We start from the raw sequence: 16,413 nt of genomic DNA on the forward strand, positions 1-16,413 counted from the left end.
TGGGAAAGACAGAATTCAACCTATAACGGCATGTGTATGTATATGCTTGCCTGCGCATGTGTGTGCCCATACGTTCATATACCAGCGTGTGTGTGTTTGTGTGTAAACTGTGTGACTCTGCATAAAATCCTACCCTGAGGTTGACAGGTAGTGAAACCGGGGCACCATGCAGGTCCAGGACCTGCCGGGATGATAGGAGGCTGGGCAGTCACCTCTCCTGCACCCTCCCAGCTGACTCACCCTGTTCTGTGAGGTCAGGCTGCCCTGGCCGAGGGCACAGGAATGGGCAGTAGGTTACCGAGCCGAGGGTCTGCACAGGTCCTCCAGCCATCTGTGGAGGGGCCCCACAGGCGAGCGGGGAACAAGGGCTGTGTGTGCCTGGATGGAGGTAACTGCTGGGTGGAGGGCTGACTGTGAGCACCAAGGAGAAAGCCTTGAAGCCAGAGCCAGAGGAGGCTGAGGAGGGGCTGGCGGGGTGAGCGCAGAGTCGCTGCGGGAGCCCTCGGGACTCAGTGCCTGGGTCCTTGGGAGGGACAGAGAGCAGGACAGTGTGGCCTGGGCGCCGGGTCCAGGCAACTGTCCAGTCTCTGGGGGCCAGGCCGAGGAGCTGGACTTCTTCTCCCACGAGATCCCTCGTGTGGTGTGGATTTCTGGCTTCTTTTTCTTTTTCTTTCTCAGACAGAGTTTTGCTCTTGTTGCCCAGGTTGGAATGCAATAGCACGATCTCGGCTCACCGCAACCTCTGCCTCCCAGGTTCAAGTAATTCTCCTGCCTCAGCCTCCTGAGAAGCTGGGATTTCAGGCATGCGACACCACGCCCGGCTAATTTTGTATTTTTAGCAGAGACAGGGTTTCACCATGTTGGCCAGGCTGGTCTCGAACTCCTGATCTCAAGTGATCCGCCCACCTCGGCCTCCCAAAGGGCTGGGATTACAGGCGTGAGCACCCGGCCATCCTGGTTTCTCAAGTCTGGCAGATCCTCCCCAGATGCCTAGGCCCCCACAGTTCCCCTCATGCTGGGGTCCAAGCTGGAGGCAGCGTGGCTTCTGTGTGGGCCGCTGGCTGCAGGGCTGACCAATGGCCAGGGCTGCCCTGGATCTGCCAGCAGTGGCAGCCGGCGGGAAGTGGGTCCCAGGTGCGGGCTACTGGAAAGAGGAGGTTGAGCCACAGCCAAGCTGCTCAGATTTTCCAGGGTTGGACCCCTGGGTCATCTATGTGGGAGGAAGGAAGTGGTCCTGGGAGGGGCAGAGGGGCCCTCTGGCCCCCACAGGAAGGGTGGGCCCTGCATCCTCAGCCCGTGCCCCTCTTTCCTAGAAGCTGTGGGCCCAGGTCAACCCCAGGGGCCTGTGAGGGCTGGTGCAGAGCTGAGGATGAACACATCCCCACAGCAGGCCCCACTTGGACCCCGGAGCCAGAGGGGAAATTAGGGACGCTTCCCTGTTCCACTGCCAGTGCCCAGGCCATGCTGTCAGTGGACAAGTGGACAGGCAAGTGGGCAGGCAGCAAAGCCAGGCCTCTGCTGACCTCAAACCCAAGGTGTCCAGGGGGCCCTCAGCGGGAGTGGAACACCTGTACAGCATGAGGTTCTAGTACCACATGTGCCAGGGCGGCGGCGTCTTTAACCACCACTCAGAGAAGTTGTTTGCTGAGTTTCTTTTGTTTTGTAGCAGCATGACCTTTCCTCGTTGTGGGAAGAGCTGGTGCAGAACCTCCCTGGTCCGTGCTCTCTGTCAGTCTTGCCCTGTTTCGGGGGTCCATCCGGCTGCCACCATGTCCTGGTCCCCGAGGAGCCCCACGTACGCAGAGGCCCTTCCCCTCATCCTGGGATCCGGCCGCCACCAGGTCCTGGTCCCCACTGAGCCCCAGGTGTGCGGAGGCCCTTCCCCCATCCTGGGTCTCGTCATTGCAGGGGAAACTCTGAGGCCCCCCAGCCTCCTGGTCCTACCGCCCTCCCTGGCAGGTTCTTGTCGACTCAAGCCCAGTGAATGAGGCAGCTGGAGGATGGAGTTGCGGTCAGCGCTGACACCAAGGCGGCCCTAGGGGGCTGCGCTGCCCACCTCAGCTTTGCCTCCAGCATCAGCTGCTCGGCTTGCCCCTCACCCTGGGGTCCTCTGTAAGTGCCGAGCACTGCAGCCCGTGGGAGGGGGCTTTCTCCTGGCCCCAGTCCATCTCCTGATCACCACACTCCTCTCACAACGGCTTCTGGCTTCTGAGGTTTTCATTTTCACACCTGGCTTCTGTGGCAGGTATATATGTAAATGCAGGTCTATGTGCAGATATGTGTACATACGAATTGTGTGTGTACATAGCTATGGTATATGTGAGTGCATGCACTACGTGTGTGTGTGTGTATGTGTGTGACATGAACCTGTGCACATGTATGTGGTATATGTGGTACGTGTGCACACATATGCAACACATGTGTATATGTGGCAGTGTGTGTGATGCATGTGGGTATATACATGTATATGGTGTGTGTGGGAATGCATTGCACATGTATTGGTCTATGTGTGATATGTATACATGTGTGTGTTGTGCTGTGTGGTGCAAGTCTGTGTGCACATACATGTGGTGTGGCATGTGGTGCATGTCTGTATGCATGTGTGTGGTGTGATATATGTGTGTGTGCACATGTGTGTGATGTATGTGGTTCATGTCTGTAGGTATGTGTGCTGTGTGATGCAGCTCTCTGTGCACAAACATGTGGTGTGGCATGTGGCGCATGTTTATATGCATTGTACAGTGTGATACATGTTTGTGTGCACATGTGTGTGATGTGTGTGGCTCATGTCTGTAGGCACGTGTGCTGTGTGATGCAGCTTTCTGTGCACAAACATGTGGTGCGGCATGTGGTGCATGTCTGTATGCATATGTGTGGTGTGGCATATGGTGCATGTTTATATGCATTGTGCAGTGTGATACACGTTTGTGTGCACATGTGTGTAATGTGTATGGTGCATGTGTCTATAAGCACATGTGCTGTGTGATGCCAGTCTCTGTGCACATGTATAGCATGTGAGGGTGTGCACCTATGGTCCTGGTGTGGTGTGTACACACGTGAATGCTTGTGCACACGTACATGTGTGGCCTACAGGCATGTGTGAATGCTTGTGCACACGTACACGTGTGGCCTATGGGCGTGTGTGAATGCTTGTGCATGTGTACACGTGTGGCCTATGGGCATGTGTGAATGCTTGTGCATGTGTACACGTGTGGCCTATGGGCGTGTGTGAATGCTTGTGCACACATACACGTGTGGCCTACGGGCATATGTGAATGCTTGTGCATGTGTACACGTGTGGCCTATGGGCATGTGTGAATGCTTGTGCATGTGTACATGTGTGGCCTATGGGAGTGTGTGAATGCTTGTGCACACGTACACGTGTGGCCTACAGGCGTGTGTGAATACTTGTGCATGTGTACACGTGTGGCCTATGGGCGTGTGTGAATGCTTGTGCATGTGTACATGTGCCTCTTTAAATTCAGGAGCTGCTCACTCGAATGACGTGGGAATGAGCAGAGGCAGGAACTCTGGGGTGTCCCTGAAGGCAGTAAATTCTTCCAGATCTGGAACAGAGCTGCCGGCGAGCGAGCCCAGCCCCGCTTCCTCCTTCCTCCAGGGCGATAATGTTCCCATGAGGCTCATTAGAGAAGATGGATGAATCCTGGCAGCTTGAAGGCTTCCAGAGTCACGAGCGTGCACACGCACACACACGCACGGCCCCGCCAGTCTCGTTACCAGCAGTTATGTAAAGCACGCTTCCTGGGAACAGCTCGCCTCATTAGTCCACCGGGGTGATTAAGCTGCAGAAAGAAGCTCTCTTTCCCAGAGTGGGGCACGCCGTGCCCAGTCGGTGCAGCTCAAACCTCACTCCGTTTCCAAAGGCTGGAAGTACTTTTCCGGCCCTGAGGGAATTCCCATGGATTTTTTGTTTGTTTGTTTTGTTTTTAGAGAGAGTCTTGCTCTGTCAACCAGGCTGGGATGTGGTGGCACGATCACATCTAACTGCAGCCTCGAACTCCTGGCCTTAAACAATCCTCCTGCCTCAGCCTCCCGAGTAGCTGGGACCTCAGGCACGTGCCACCACCCTCGGCTAATTGCTTTTTGCATTTTTTGTAGAGATGGAGTATCACTATCTTGCCTGGGCTGGTCTCAAACTCAGGGGCTCAAGCAATCCTCCCACCTCGGCCTCCTAAAGTGCTGGGATTGCAGGTGTGAGGCTTCGGCTGAATTCCCATGGATTTTATGTCAGTTGGTGCTGAGGACTTTGAGGCTGATGCCAATGGTGATCCCTGGAATGTGGTGACCACCCACCTTGGGGATAATGACCCCAGATCCCCTCCCCCAGCCCTAATTAGGGCAGAAGCACCAAGGATTCTGCCTGGGAAATGGCTGGGAATACTCCTCCTCCCCAGCCCCTGAGGCTGGCGTACAGTGTGGGCATGGGGGTTGTGGGGGCCCAGGCAGGGTCTGACTCTGGCTTTCTGGGGACCCGGGCAGTCTGTCTCCCAGAGACTGGTGGTCTCGGCTGCCAGACCCCTGGTTACTGTGGAATTGGGGTCCAGCAACCCTGGATAGAAGCACCAGGCAAATGCTGCCGGCCAGCAGTGCTACCACTGGTTCCTCACATCCACGGCATGACCCTCATCTTACAGATGAGGACTTTGAGGTCCAGCAAGGTCACTAACTTGCCCAGGGTCGTACAGCAGGAAAGGGAGAGAAGAGATTGGGAGTGAGGCAGCCTGGCCCCAGACACAGGCCCCAGACACAGGCCCCAGACACAGGCCCTCACTCACTGCTCTGCCCTGCCCTGGCCTAAGTGTTCACAGGAAGCTGATGATGGGAAGGCCTGGTGTCCTGACGATGCCCTGGGTCCAACTCCTTGGCTCCCAGGAGAACCCAGAGGAGGGCCAGGCCCTCCTACTCCAGGTCCTGGGATCCTGGCAGACAGGATGCTGGGACCCCTCCAGCCTGCGCTGCTGCAGAGGGGTGCCCCACGGAGGGGGTTTGCAGACCGCCTTGGAGCCCCTGGCCTCAGCCCTTGAAGCCTGAGACTCCCAGCACCCTGACCTGTGACCTTCAGTAACGATGATGCATCGGCTGGAATCAGACAGACCACCCAGTGACCCGGTCAATAAGGAGATTTCCTTTTACTTCCTTTGTTTAATGTCCTTCTTTTATCCACTCTTACATAATTCTATAACTTTTTATTAGGAAAATGAATCCATGAATGCATCACCAAGCTTCAGTGACAGCCAGGCTCCCTCTAGCCTCATAAATCCTCCCGTGGGGTATTTGAAATCAAATGAAGATGTCCTTCCACTGCGTCCATAAACACTGTGGTATGTGCCCCCAGCAGAAAAAATTTCTCCTTTTTAGAAAACATAGTCGCAATGTAATCATCACAATTGAGTCCTAAATATTCAGCCTGTTCACATTTCCCTGACTGAAAACAGCTGTGGTCATGTGTTTTCCTTGCTGCGCTGGCCGAGGTGTGTCTTCCGGCCCCGCGCCCTCTGTCCTCTCGCTTTCTGGGCATCTGCGTGTGGATCCCGGGCTGTTCGTCCCGTGGGATGCCCACTCTTGGGCTGCTGCTGCTTCTGCCTGGCTGGGTTTGACGAGCTCCTCCATCCTTGCATTTCCTCCAGCCTCGGGTTTGCCAGGCAGTGCCGGCTCCTGCCCTCAACACACTGTGGGGGCACAGGGTGTCCTGGTGCCTCTCATCTGGGGATGGTCAGCCTGGTCACAAAGGCCCCCAGAGGAGGGCTGGGTACTCCTGCCCCTGGTCCTGGGATCCCTGGAGGGCAGGATGCTGGCACCCCCTCCAGCCTGAGCTGCTGCAGAGGGTGGCCCCGCAGGGAGAGTTTTTGTACCGCCTTAGAGCTCAGTGCAGCGGGAGGCTGCCTCAGCTCAGGCCCTAACCGTGGTCTCAAGCCAGCTCTCTCCTTGTAGGGACTCGGTTTCTCCATGTTACCCTACTCCCCTGAGCCTGACAGCTCAGCCCCTCTCGTGGTGGTGGCTCACCTCTGGCGTTTCATGAAGGTTTGCAAAACGGCGATCTTCGGATCCCATTGCTCCTTCTGCGTTTACTCGCTGGAGATCCTCTGGAAAGAGCTTTCTCCCGTGAGCTGCTCGGCTGGGTGAGAAAGTTCCTGCAGGAAAGCCGGGACCCATGCTTGCTTCCTCCCCCTATTTGCCAGTTCTCAGCATCACGGCTTGGTGCCCTAACAGCATCCGAGAAGGACAGGAGGTTTCGAAAATGGTTTGATAAATTCACGGAGTTTTAACCATTTGATGTTTTCTGCCATCACTACCATTAGTCTGTTCAATGTCTGTAGCGCTCCGGCTGGCGCTGGGAGCCCTTCTGCACCCGCTCTGCACCCCCAAATGAAACCCCATCTGGACAGGGACCCTGTCTTGCTCACCCACGGATCCTGGGCACAGCAGGGAAGACACTCCCCTGTGATTTCTTCCAGACGTGTTTGTTTCAGCCTCCGTATTTGCATCTGCAGACTGCACGTGGGAAAACGTGGGGCCCCAGCTTCCTGCATTCTGTACGGATCTGCAACTGCGCTGGCACCTTTAGTAAAGACGTCCCCCATTTCCTTGATCTGTAATCCTGAATCTGTTGTGAACCAAGCGTCCCGTGTGTGTGTCTGTTTCTGGACCCTACAATCCACTTCACTGACCACGGTATGACCTGGTCCAGACTCCTGTAGCTTTGTAGTGGGCATTGGCACCTGTGGTCTGAGTCCCTCGCTTTGGTCGTCTTCAAGGTCATCTTGCTATTCTTACCCTGTCCATTCCCATGTAAACTTTAGCTTGGTAACCCCTCTGCAACCCCCAACACACACACTCACACACATCGGCCTGGATTTTAATGGGGATTACATGAAATTTATACATCAATTTTTGTGTTTGTTAACTTGTTTTTAATCCATAAACATATCATATCCCTTCCTTTATTTAAATCTTCTTTTTTTTTCTTTTTTTTTCTGTCACTCAGGCTGGAGTGCTGTGGTGAGATCTCCACTCACTGTAACCTCTGCCTCCCAGGTTCAAGAGATTCTCCTGCCTCAGCCTCCCAAGTATCTGGGATTGCAGGCACACACCTCCATGCCTGGCTAATTTTTGTATTTTTAGTAGAGATGGGGTTTCACCATGTGGGCCAGGCTATTGCAAACTGCTGATCTCAGGTTATCTGCCCACCTAGGACTCCTAAAGTGTTGGGATTACAGGCGTGAGCCCCCAAGCCTGGCCTACTTAAATCTTCTTTAATCTACCTTAGTAAATGTTTTGTTGTTTTTGGAATATTTTTCTAGAACAATTACTAGGTAGTTGATGCGTTTTGATACTACTAAAATGGTATCATTTAAAAATTCTCATTTTCTAATTATTTGTTGCTGGTCTATATAAAGACAACTAATTTTTGTATATTTAGCTTGTATCCAGTGTTGTTGCTAAATTTACTTTTTAAAAATAACAGCTTTATTAAAATATAATTCACATACCATACAGTTCACCTATGTAAAGTGTAGAGTTCAATGCTTGTTAGTATATTCACAGAGTTGCACAACCGTCATTGCAATCAATTTTAGAACATTTTTATCATCCTCCCTCACAAAAAGTACAACAAACAAAAACCTGTACCAACACTAAGTTCATTTTTCATCCTAACACTCACCTAGAGATTATTTTGGATTTTCTACAAACACAATGCGGTTCCTGCTGTGCTTGTGTTGGGAAATCTGCCGGAACCTACAGGAGGGAAATTTTAATGAAAGCACGCGCCTGCTGGAAGACGAACTGGGCTTTTGAAAAGAAGGAGCTGAGTCTGTGCTGACATGAACAAGGTACAGAGAGATCTAAATGCACGGTATAGTGCGTGTTTATGTTGTCCACAACGGCTAATTAAAATGTTCATTCTAACCTTAGACGTGGATTGAGAATTAGGCAGATGTATACAGAATTGAATTAGGAGACTTGGGCTACCAGGAATTTTGAGTGATTCCAGTACAAGCTCCTGAGGGTCTCATCGGTAAAGGCATTTCTGAATGCATCCTCTTCCCCTCCCCAAAGAAGAAGATTAAATGTGCCAGGTCTGTAGGGAAGGTCAGCAGGTGTGCTTGTGACCAAGCCTCCGTCCCCTCACCTGTACCGCTGGCAGGCCGGGCCCCCAGGCAAACCCTAGCGTCTGACTGGATCAACTGAGCAGAACAACCCTGGATTAATTAGGCTTCTGCCCCGAGCTGGGGGGAGCCAGCCACAGAGACCCTGGGCAGGAAAGCTGGGCCAAGCACGAGCCTCCTTCTGTGGGGGGCACAGCGGTGGCTGCCAGAGTCATTCCCAGGGGTCGGAGGCATCCACCCCAGGCTGTCTCCAGGTGATTTGAGCAATGAAGAGAAAAAATTCTTTCTGTGTCAAAATATGTTTCTGTGTTAGCCTAAGGTAAACTGAGAGAAAGAATCCCTGTTTAAGAGAATTTCTGCATAAGTAAGGTTCACAAGTCAGAGTGAATTTCTGCATAAGTAAGGTTCACAAATCAGAGCTTGTGATTCTCTGGGGGAAAATGTCGTAACAATGTAGGAAACTTTATTTAGACAAATTTGCTCATTCTATAACTTTGGTACACGTACTACTATAAAATGTCAAGTTTTAACACCGAAAATTAAATTTCCGAGGGTAGCCAGGTGAACAATTCCCTCTGAGGAGAGGGAAGATCCACACTTGATGATTTATTTTCCACCTTTCTCTCCTTTTCCCTGTCCTGGGACTTCCAGAAACCACGGGAGGTGGGGCCAGAAGAGAACAAGGATCTGAAAAATGCTCTCACTCTAACTCCCATGTGGCATGCGTGAGCCAATCTTAGCTTTGGTTTGCACTTTCTGAAAGGAAGGAATTATGTCGAAACCTTAGTTTGAGAGATGATGGATTTCTGGGTGGAAATGAGCAAACGGCTGGATGGATGGATGGATGGATGGATGGATAGATAGATGGATGGATGGATAGATGGGTGGATGGTTGGGTGGGTGGGTGGGTGGATGGATGGATGGATGGATGGATGGATAGATGGGTGGATGGTTGGGTGGATGGATAGATGGGTGGGTGGATGGATGGGTGGGTGGATGGATGGGTGGATGGATAGCTGGATGTGTGGGTGGGTGGGTGGATGGATGGATGGATGGATGGGTGATTGGGTGGGTGGGTGGATGGATGGATGGATGGATGGATGGATGGACGGATGGATGGATGACTGGATAGATGGATGGATAGATGGGTGGATGGCTGGGTGGATGGATGGCTGGGTGGATAGATGGATGGATGGGTGGACGAATGGATGGATATGGATGGATGGACAGGTGGGTGGGTGGATGGATGGATGGATGGATGAATGGACAGATGGGTGGGTGGGTGGATGGTTAGATGGATGGATGGATGGATAGATGGATTGGTGGGTGGATGGTTGGGTGGGTGGATGGATGGATGGATGGATGGATGGATGGATGGGTGGATGGGTGGATGGATGGATGGATGGATGGATGGATGGATGGATGGGTGGATGGGTGGATGGATGGATGGATGGATGTGTGCAGAGGAAAGAGGCAATGTCATTGGTCTCCATGTGAATTCCAGCCAGCAAGACTACAATGCGCCTATGAGACCAAACTGTATTTTGTTTCCATTTTGAGGATAAGCTTACGCTTAGAAGAAAAATCACAGCTTCTGAGCTACTGGTCTGCAAATTGGCAACAGCACGAAGCAGATAAGGGAATACGCTTGCTATGGACCTGTGCCCAGACATGAAGCAGATAAGAGAATACGCTTGCTATGGACATGTGCCCAGACGAAGAACAGTGGCTAGTTGTTCAAACATTTCCTTCCAAGGCTAATATTTTCCGAAGGAAAAATATAACAAAGGTGATTACTGCCACATTTACATCTCTGCAAGGCCCCGTTTTATTTTTAACCTGATAAAAGGGACCGGAACTAGTGGATCCATGTCATGACGCACTTGTCAAAACCCACAAAATGTTTGACACAAGGAGTGAGCTCTAATGTGAGCTGTGTGTTCGCGTGACTGATAATTGTACCAAACGCAGCACAGGAAGCAGGGTGTCAGTCCCAGAGGAGCCGAGGCACTGGGGGCTCCCTGGACCTGACACTCAGTTTTTCTGTAAACCTAAAAATGCTCTAAGTAACAAAGTCCACTAATTAAAATGTTTAAAAAGGAGCCAAACCATGCTCCTTCTTTAATACATCTTATATGCTTTTCCCAATGATAATATGAATCATTTTAAATATCCGATCTGGAGATTTTCATATCGTTTTTGAAAGACTGGGCATTTTGGAAATCCCCTTTTGGGTCATGTCATTACCTGATACAGTTCATTAAACATTTTGTGAATGACTCTGACACACACGATGGCTCCCTTGTTTTCATTCATAAATGGGATTTTATAGAAGCACTGATTATGTCATCATATTATAAAGGCCTACAAAATTGCTCCTGAACCTGAATTGCAGGGTGAAATTTAAAGGCAAGCATCTCTAATAATATCAATGTGGAAAGTTATTGTATTTTGATCTTATTCCATTACGGTTTCTGACATTCTCAAATGGCCTTTGCACTTTGTAGGAATAGGGCATTAAGAAATAAATACCTGGCCGTGTGCGGTGGCTCACCCCTGTAATCCCAGCACTTTGGGAGGCCAAAGTGGGTGGATCATGACGTCAGAAGATCGAGACCATCCTGGCTAACACGGTGAAACCCCATCTCTACTAAAAATACAAAAAATTAGCCGGGCGTGGTGGCGGGCGCCTGTGGTCCCAGCTACTCGGGAGGCTGAGGCAGGAGAATGGCATGAACCCGGGAGGCGGAGCTTGCAGTGAGCCGAGATCGCGCTACTGCACTCCAGCCTGGCGACACAGTGAGACTCCGTTTCAAATAAATAAATACCTGAGTGTCCTTTTAAAATTAGAATTCAATACCAAATTGTGGGTTATTTTAAAAATATGCTAAAGACTGACTATTCTGAAGATAAAGACACCTTTTTTTCTCTTCTCAGAGAACTGTATTGCTTTAAAACCACGCTCCCAGGAATGACCACCTGCAAGCTTGCACTCTGACTCCCATCCCAAGACATTCGGGCCAGTATGAGCAGAGAGGTTCCCAGCACCGTCACAAGACCCCGTGATATCATTTTAGACTCATTTGTGGCTGTTGACAACACCACACACATGAAATTATGCTCACTGGAATCGAAATGTTCAGCTAAACAAAGAATGGCATTGGTCATGAAATTATTAACAGGAGGGATGACATTCCAGAGTGGGCCATTCAAGAATTTGAATTCAAATCATTCTCATGTAAGATGTTGGAGCTAGATTTACACCTATGCGTGTGCACCCACCAGGTCAAAGTCTCACTTCTGCCCAGTCCCTGCCACACCCACCCCAGAGTCGTCAAAGGGACAGGCTGGTGGGGACTTGGGTGCAGACAGGAGGTAGTGCCAGTTCAAGGTGTCCCCATGGTCAAGTTGTGGCTACCTGAACACTGAAAGAAAAAAAAAATCATAGTTACTTAAAATAAACTTATTACCTAAAAACTGCAAACCCCCAGTGGTACACGAAGACAACTTCCTTTTTCTTGTCTAATGAATAGTACTAAACAGAGGCCAACTGATTCATACAAATGCTACTCGCTTGAGCTGGGTTTTGATTATGTTTTCTTTTTTTTTCTTTTCTTCTTCTTTTTTTTTCTTTTTTTTTTTTTTGAGATGGAGTTTTGTTCTTGTTGCCCAGGCTGGAGTGCAATGGCCCAATTTCGGCTCACTGCAACCTCTGCCTCCCGGGTTCAAGTGATTCTCCTGCCTCAGCCTCCCAAGTAGCTGGGATTACAGGCACCTGCCACCACATTCAGCTATCTTTTGTATTTTTAGTACAGACGGGATTTCGCCATGTTGGCTAAGCTGGTCTTGAACTCCTGACCTTGGGTGATCCACCTGCCTCGGTCTCCTGAAGTGCTGGGATTCCAGGCATGAGCCTCTGCGCCCAGCCTGTCTTTGCTCTTAAAAGGTGCAGAAATATGCATTCGTTTTCTGGGGCTGCTGCAACACTGTTCCACAAACCTGATGGCTAAGAACAGAGGTTGTCTCACAGATCTGGAGCCAGAAGTCCCAGATCAAGGTGTGGGTGGAGCCGCACCCCCTCCACAGGTCCAGGGAGGGGTCACAGGTCTGGGGAGGGGGCCCTGGCCCAGGGAGGGGGGCACAGGTCCAAGGAGAGGTCACAGGTCTGGGGAGGGAGCCCTGGCCCAGGGAGGGGGGCACAGGTCCAGGGAGGGGGCACAGGCCTGGGGAGGGGCACAGGCCCAGGTAGCACAAGCAGCTGAAGGCCCAGTGGGACCCTGACCCCTGATGGCCAAAAATACGAGGGTGACAGGCAGGCACCATGGCCCAGAAGGGCCCCCAGCCCCGTCTTTACCTGCAGGCCAAGCTTCCCCCCACCAGCCACCCCCACGGGCCTCTCAGCTGGCGTGGGACACAGAACAGCATGTTGACAAAAACCAACACAAAGGCGGCAAATCTGCTGGCCACGTCTCAGTGACTGTGAACGGATTCCGGGGCAACGGTGAGATGTGTCCACGCTGAAGGAGCTGGGGGGTGGGAGTGGAGCACTGGAGGCCCCGTCTCTGCTGGGCAGGACACGGGGGAGTGGAGAGCAGGAGGCCCCGTCTCTGCTGGGCAGGACACGGGGGAGCACAGACCCCATCGTGAGCACAGACAGAGGAGAGCTCGGACTCCTCACTCCAGGGAAGGCACATGGCTGCCCCCACACTGCACCTGCAAGACTCGACCACACCAGGAAGACCAGAATCATTTACCTAGAAAGAAAGAAAGGCTCACATTCAATCAACCAGACACATCATCTGAAAATTTGGGGAAAAATACTAAAAGGAACCCAAAGATAGATAAAGAACAGCACCAGTGAAGACAGCAGGAGGCGGGGACTTGGTCAGTGAAGGCCCGACTCTGAGGCCAGTGCAGTGCGGGGTGAGGCTGCCCAGAAACTCCTGGGAGCCCCCACAGGCAGACACCGAGGGAGGGAACCGTTCCCAGCCACGGCTTTCTTGGCACGACATAAACCAAGAAGCCTTTGAAGCCTGCAAGACCCAGGACCTTCTCCAGTCAAAGGCCGCTGACATCTGCTCCGTCTGTGGAGGAACCAGACCCACAGGTCACAGAAACCACAGCCAAACATTTGAAATGATGAAACTCTTCCCCACCAGTTCATTATGTCTCCAGGGCAGGGCCCTAGAAGTAGAATTCCCTGGTTGAAAAGACGACATCTTTAAAAACTGTCACGTAAGAACAACCCTGTCCTTCCCATGCCCGCCAGCGCCGGGAGCCGCCTGCCTCACTCACTCATCCCCACACCGAAGGCTCCAGAGTAGTTCCAGGCGCTGGGGATCCATCGCAGCAAAGCAGCGGGGAAATCCCTGCCGTGCGAACACACATTCCAGTAAGAGACGAGGAGACAGGCTGCTGGGTGCTGGTTAGGAAAGTGAAGGGGGTTGTCAGAGGGGCCTTGCTGAGAAGACCCCGAGAAAAGACTGGAGGAGGCCAGGAGCGAGGGAGGCCTGCGTGGCCCGGGGAACAGCATCGCAGGCAGAGGGAACGGCGAGGCAAAGGCGAGTCAGGTGTGTGCCCGGTGTTCCAGGATGGAGAGTCCATGTAGCCAGAGGGTGGGGAGGGAGGAGAGGACCTCAGGGCGAGACGTGGGTGAGTTGGGAGCCACCCTGGCGGGTCTGCCAGATCCTAACAGGGTTACCAATCTTCTGGCTCAAAAGCCAGCTGTCGGCCAGAGAGCAAGCTTTGGGGGCTGCAAGAGGGGTGACATTGGTGTCTCCGCCCAGCTCAGGTGGGACAGGCCGGCCTGGCTGACCCTGGGGTTTCTCGTCTGTCTGAGCATCGTCCCCACCACCTTACACGTCGGATGCACGTGTGGACAGTGATGACTGGTGGGCCTTTGTGGGGTCTGGGCTCTGCACAGGGGCTTGGTGGTGAGGGAAGATGCGGGGACGGAAGGGAACCTGCTGTTGGTGAGAACGCGCCCAGGACACCTGATAGTCTCTCATCTCAGTCCTGCTGAGCTGCCCCTCCTGGCTGCTCCCACACACCGCAGGGCCCTGGACTCACGTGGACAGGAAGACGGCAGCACCCGCCACGGAGGGGAATGGCCCAAGTCTGTCAATGCTCTCCAGGTAGCAGCTTGTTGACTGGGTCATGGCTGACCCAGTAAAGCAGTGGCAGAAGCCAGCGGTTGAGGGCACGTCTCAGGTTTACCTGCACTTGCTGGGAACTGGTTTTTGTTCCTCCAGGGGCCCCGCGGGGTGGTTTCCAGTCTCTGAATCACCTAGGACTCCAGACGGCCTCCTCTTACACCATGGGCGGACGCTAAGGGGGTTGTTGGAGGCTTCAGAGATGCAAAGAAGGGAGCCTGCTGGATCCAGAATCCCCACTGTGTCTCCTCCTCGGTGTCCAGAGGATCAGCTGTGTACGTACACAGACACACATATGCACAGACACACGGACGCACGGACACAGTGACAGACACGCAAGCACACAGACACATAGACACACACACAGATGCACCAACACACAGATACACACTGACACACACACACAGTGACACACACACAGATGCACAGACACACAGACAGACACATAAATGCACCAACACATAGACACACACACACAGTGACAGACACACACAGACACAGATGCACTGACACACAGATACAGACAGACTCACAGACACGGACACACTGACACAGATGCACAGACACACACAAATACCACACATGGGCACACACATGGTCCTGAAATTTAGGGAATTCTAAGAAAGATTTTTAAATGTTTAGTTTATTATTTTATTATTTTCAAATAGAGTTTTGTTCATGTAAAATCTAAAAGTGGCTTTAGGGCGATTTGGGTTTTATAAATAATCCTCACTGTAAATAGTTTCAGGACAACATGAGAGGAGGCAGCAGCCCCTGCCCCGGCCCTCCCCCTGCCCGCTCTCAGCCCCTGCCCCGGCCCTCCCCCTGCCCGCTCTCAGCCCCTGCCCCGGCCCTCCCTCTGGCCCCTCTCAGCCCCTGCCCCGGCCCTCCCCCTGCCCGCTCTCAGCCCCTGCCCCGGCCCTCCCTCTGGCCCCTCTCAGCCCCTGCCCCGGCCCTCCCTCTGCCCGCTCTCAGCCCCTGCCCCGGCCCTCCCCCTGCCTGCTCTCAGCCCCTGCCCCTGCCCCCTGCTCTTCCCCCTGCCTGCTCTCCGGATAGTCGGCCCCCGAGGGTGGGTGCCTGGCCTGCCAGTGATTCCTCCTTCACTTAGGTTCCTCCCGATGTCCTGCAGGGGCCACCCCCCACCTGACCTGCCGCATGCGTCCCCTCCCTCACTGCCCACTCTTGGCTAAATCCACAGGCACTGCTTGTCACGGCTGGGCCCTGTAGACACAGCATTCCCCTAATCATCCGGCCCAACTCAGCCCTCTGGAGGCTCAGGCTCCTCCTCCCAGGACACGACCCCCACCCTCTGCGGCACTCCACAGCGTGTGAGAGGGCCAGACCCATTCCCCACGTCTCCCCACGGGGCAACCCCTTGGTGGGCTGTGGGCCTCCCAGCCTGGGTGGTCCTGGCCCTGCCCTTAGCCAGCCTGGCCTCCCTGGGCCACCCTGTGCTGAGCGGCCGCCCCCACCAAGGCTGAAGCTGCCCCCGGGCTGACCTTCTTCTGCCTTCGGAGCAGGTTCCCGCTGGCTCACCGGGTATGGCCCGTGGGGACAGTGGGAACCGGGGATCTCAGCATTCCTTCCAAAGATGCACAGCCCAGACTAGAATGAGGTGCTCATCTCCAGGGCAAAATTAAAGCAGAGAGCAGGAGGGTTCCAAAAACTCACTCATCAGAAAAGTGATATTTTAATGCAATACTTTTCAAAATCAAGAGTAATGCAAAAAATATCCATGACAAAAAAACAAAATAAAAAAGGACATTCTTCTTTTCAAAAGAAGTCTTGTTTCTTTCCAGTTCATTTTCCAGAAGTCTGAGGTGGTTCGGGCCGCCGTGGGTCCCTTCCCATCCTCTGCCCCTATGTGGGGCTGTGCTGTGGATGGAAGCTTCTCGCCAAAGCCTGGCAGCTCCACCCTGAAGGCCCCTCAGGTTCCTGGAGCGGCTCCACCTCCCCTCCCCTTTCCCACAACCCCTCCCTACCCATCTTGAGACCCTCCACCCTAGCAGAGGCCCCACCTCGGAGTTCCTGACCTGATGGGAGTCCACCCCCTCCCCCGCCTCAGCCAGGGCCCCCCTGCCCCCAGTTTCACCCAGAGACCGCACTCTGCCCCGTGAGGGTCCTTCCACCTG

General features: G+C 53.1%; 1 long non-coding RNA gene across 5 annotated transcripts; it reads right to left on the reverse strand.

Moving 5' to 3' along the window:
• Window positions 1–3,362: 3,362 nt before the first annotated feature.
• On the reverse strand, window positions 3,363–15,056 carry LOC114676785 (uncharacterized). Of its 5 annotated transcripts, none has more exons than XR_013414770.1 (6): window positions 13,425–15,056; window positions 13,179–13,329; window positions 11,989–12,883; window positions 10,662–11,554; window positions 6,025–7,758; window positions 3,363–5,724 (listed from the first exon to the last, which is right to left on the reverse strand). It is a non-coding gene; the product is annotated as an uncharacterized LOC114676785 (long non-coding RNA). The 5 variants fall into 5 exon arrangements; XR_003727835.2 differs by having other exon boundaries at window positions 11,989–12,135; window positions 12,484–13,329; XR_013414769.1 differs by having other exon boundaries at window positions 6,025–6,152; window positions 6,426–7,758; window positions 11,989–13,329.
• Between the last annotated feature and the right edge of the window lie 1,357 nt (window positions 15,057–16,413).

The sequence above is a fragment of the Macaca mulatta genome, chromosome 3 (assembly GCF_049350105.2).
Source record: "Macaca mulatta isolate MMU2019108-1 chromosome 3, T2T-MMU8v2.0, whole genome shotgun sequence".
NCBI lineage: Eukaryota > Metazoa > Chordata > Mammalia > Primates > Cercopithecidae > Macaca > Macaca mulatta.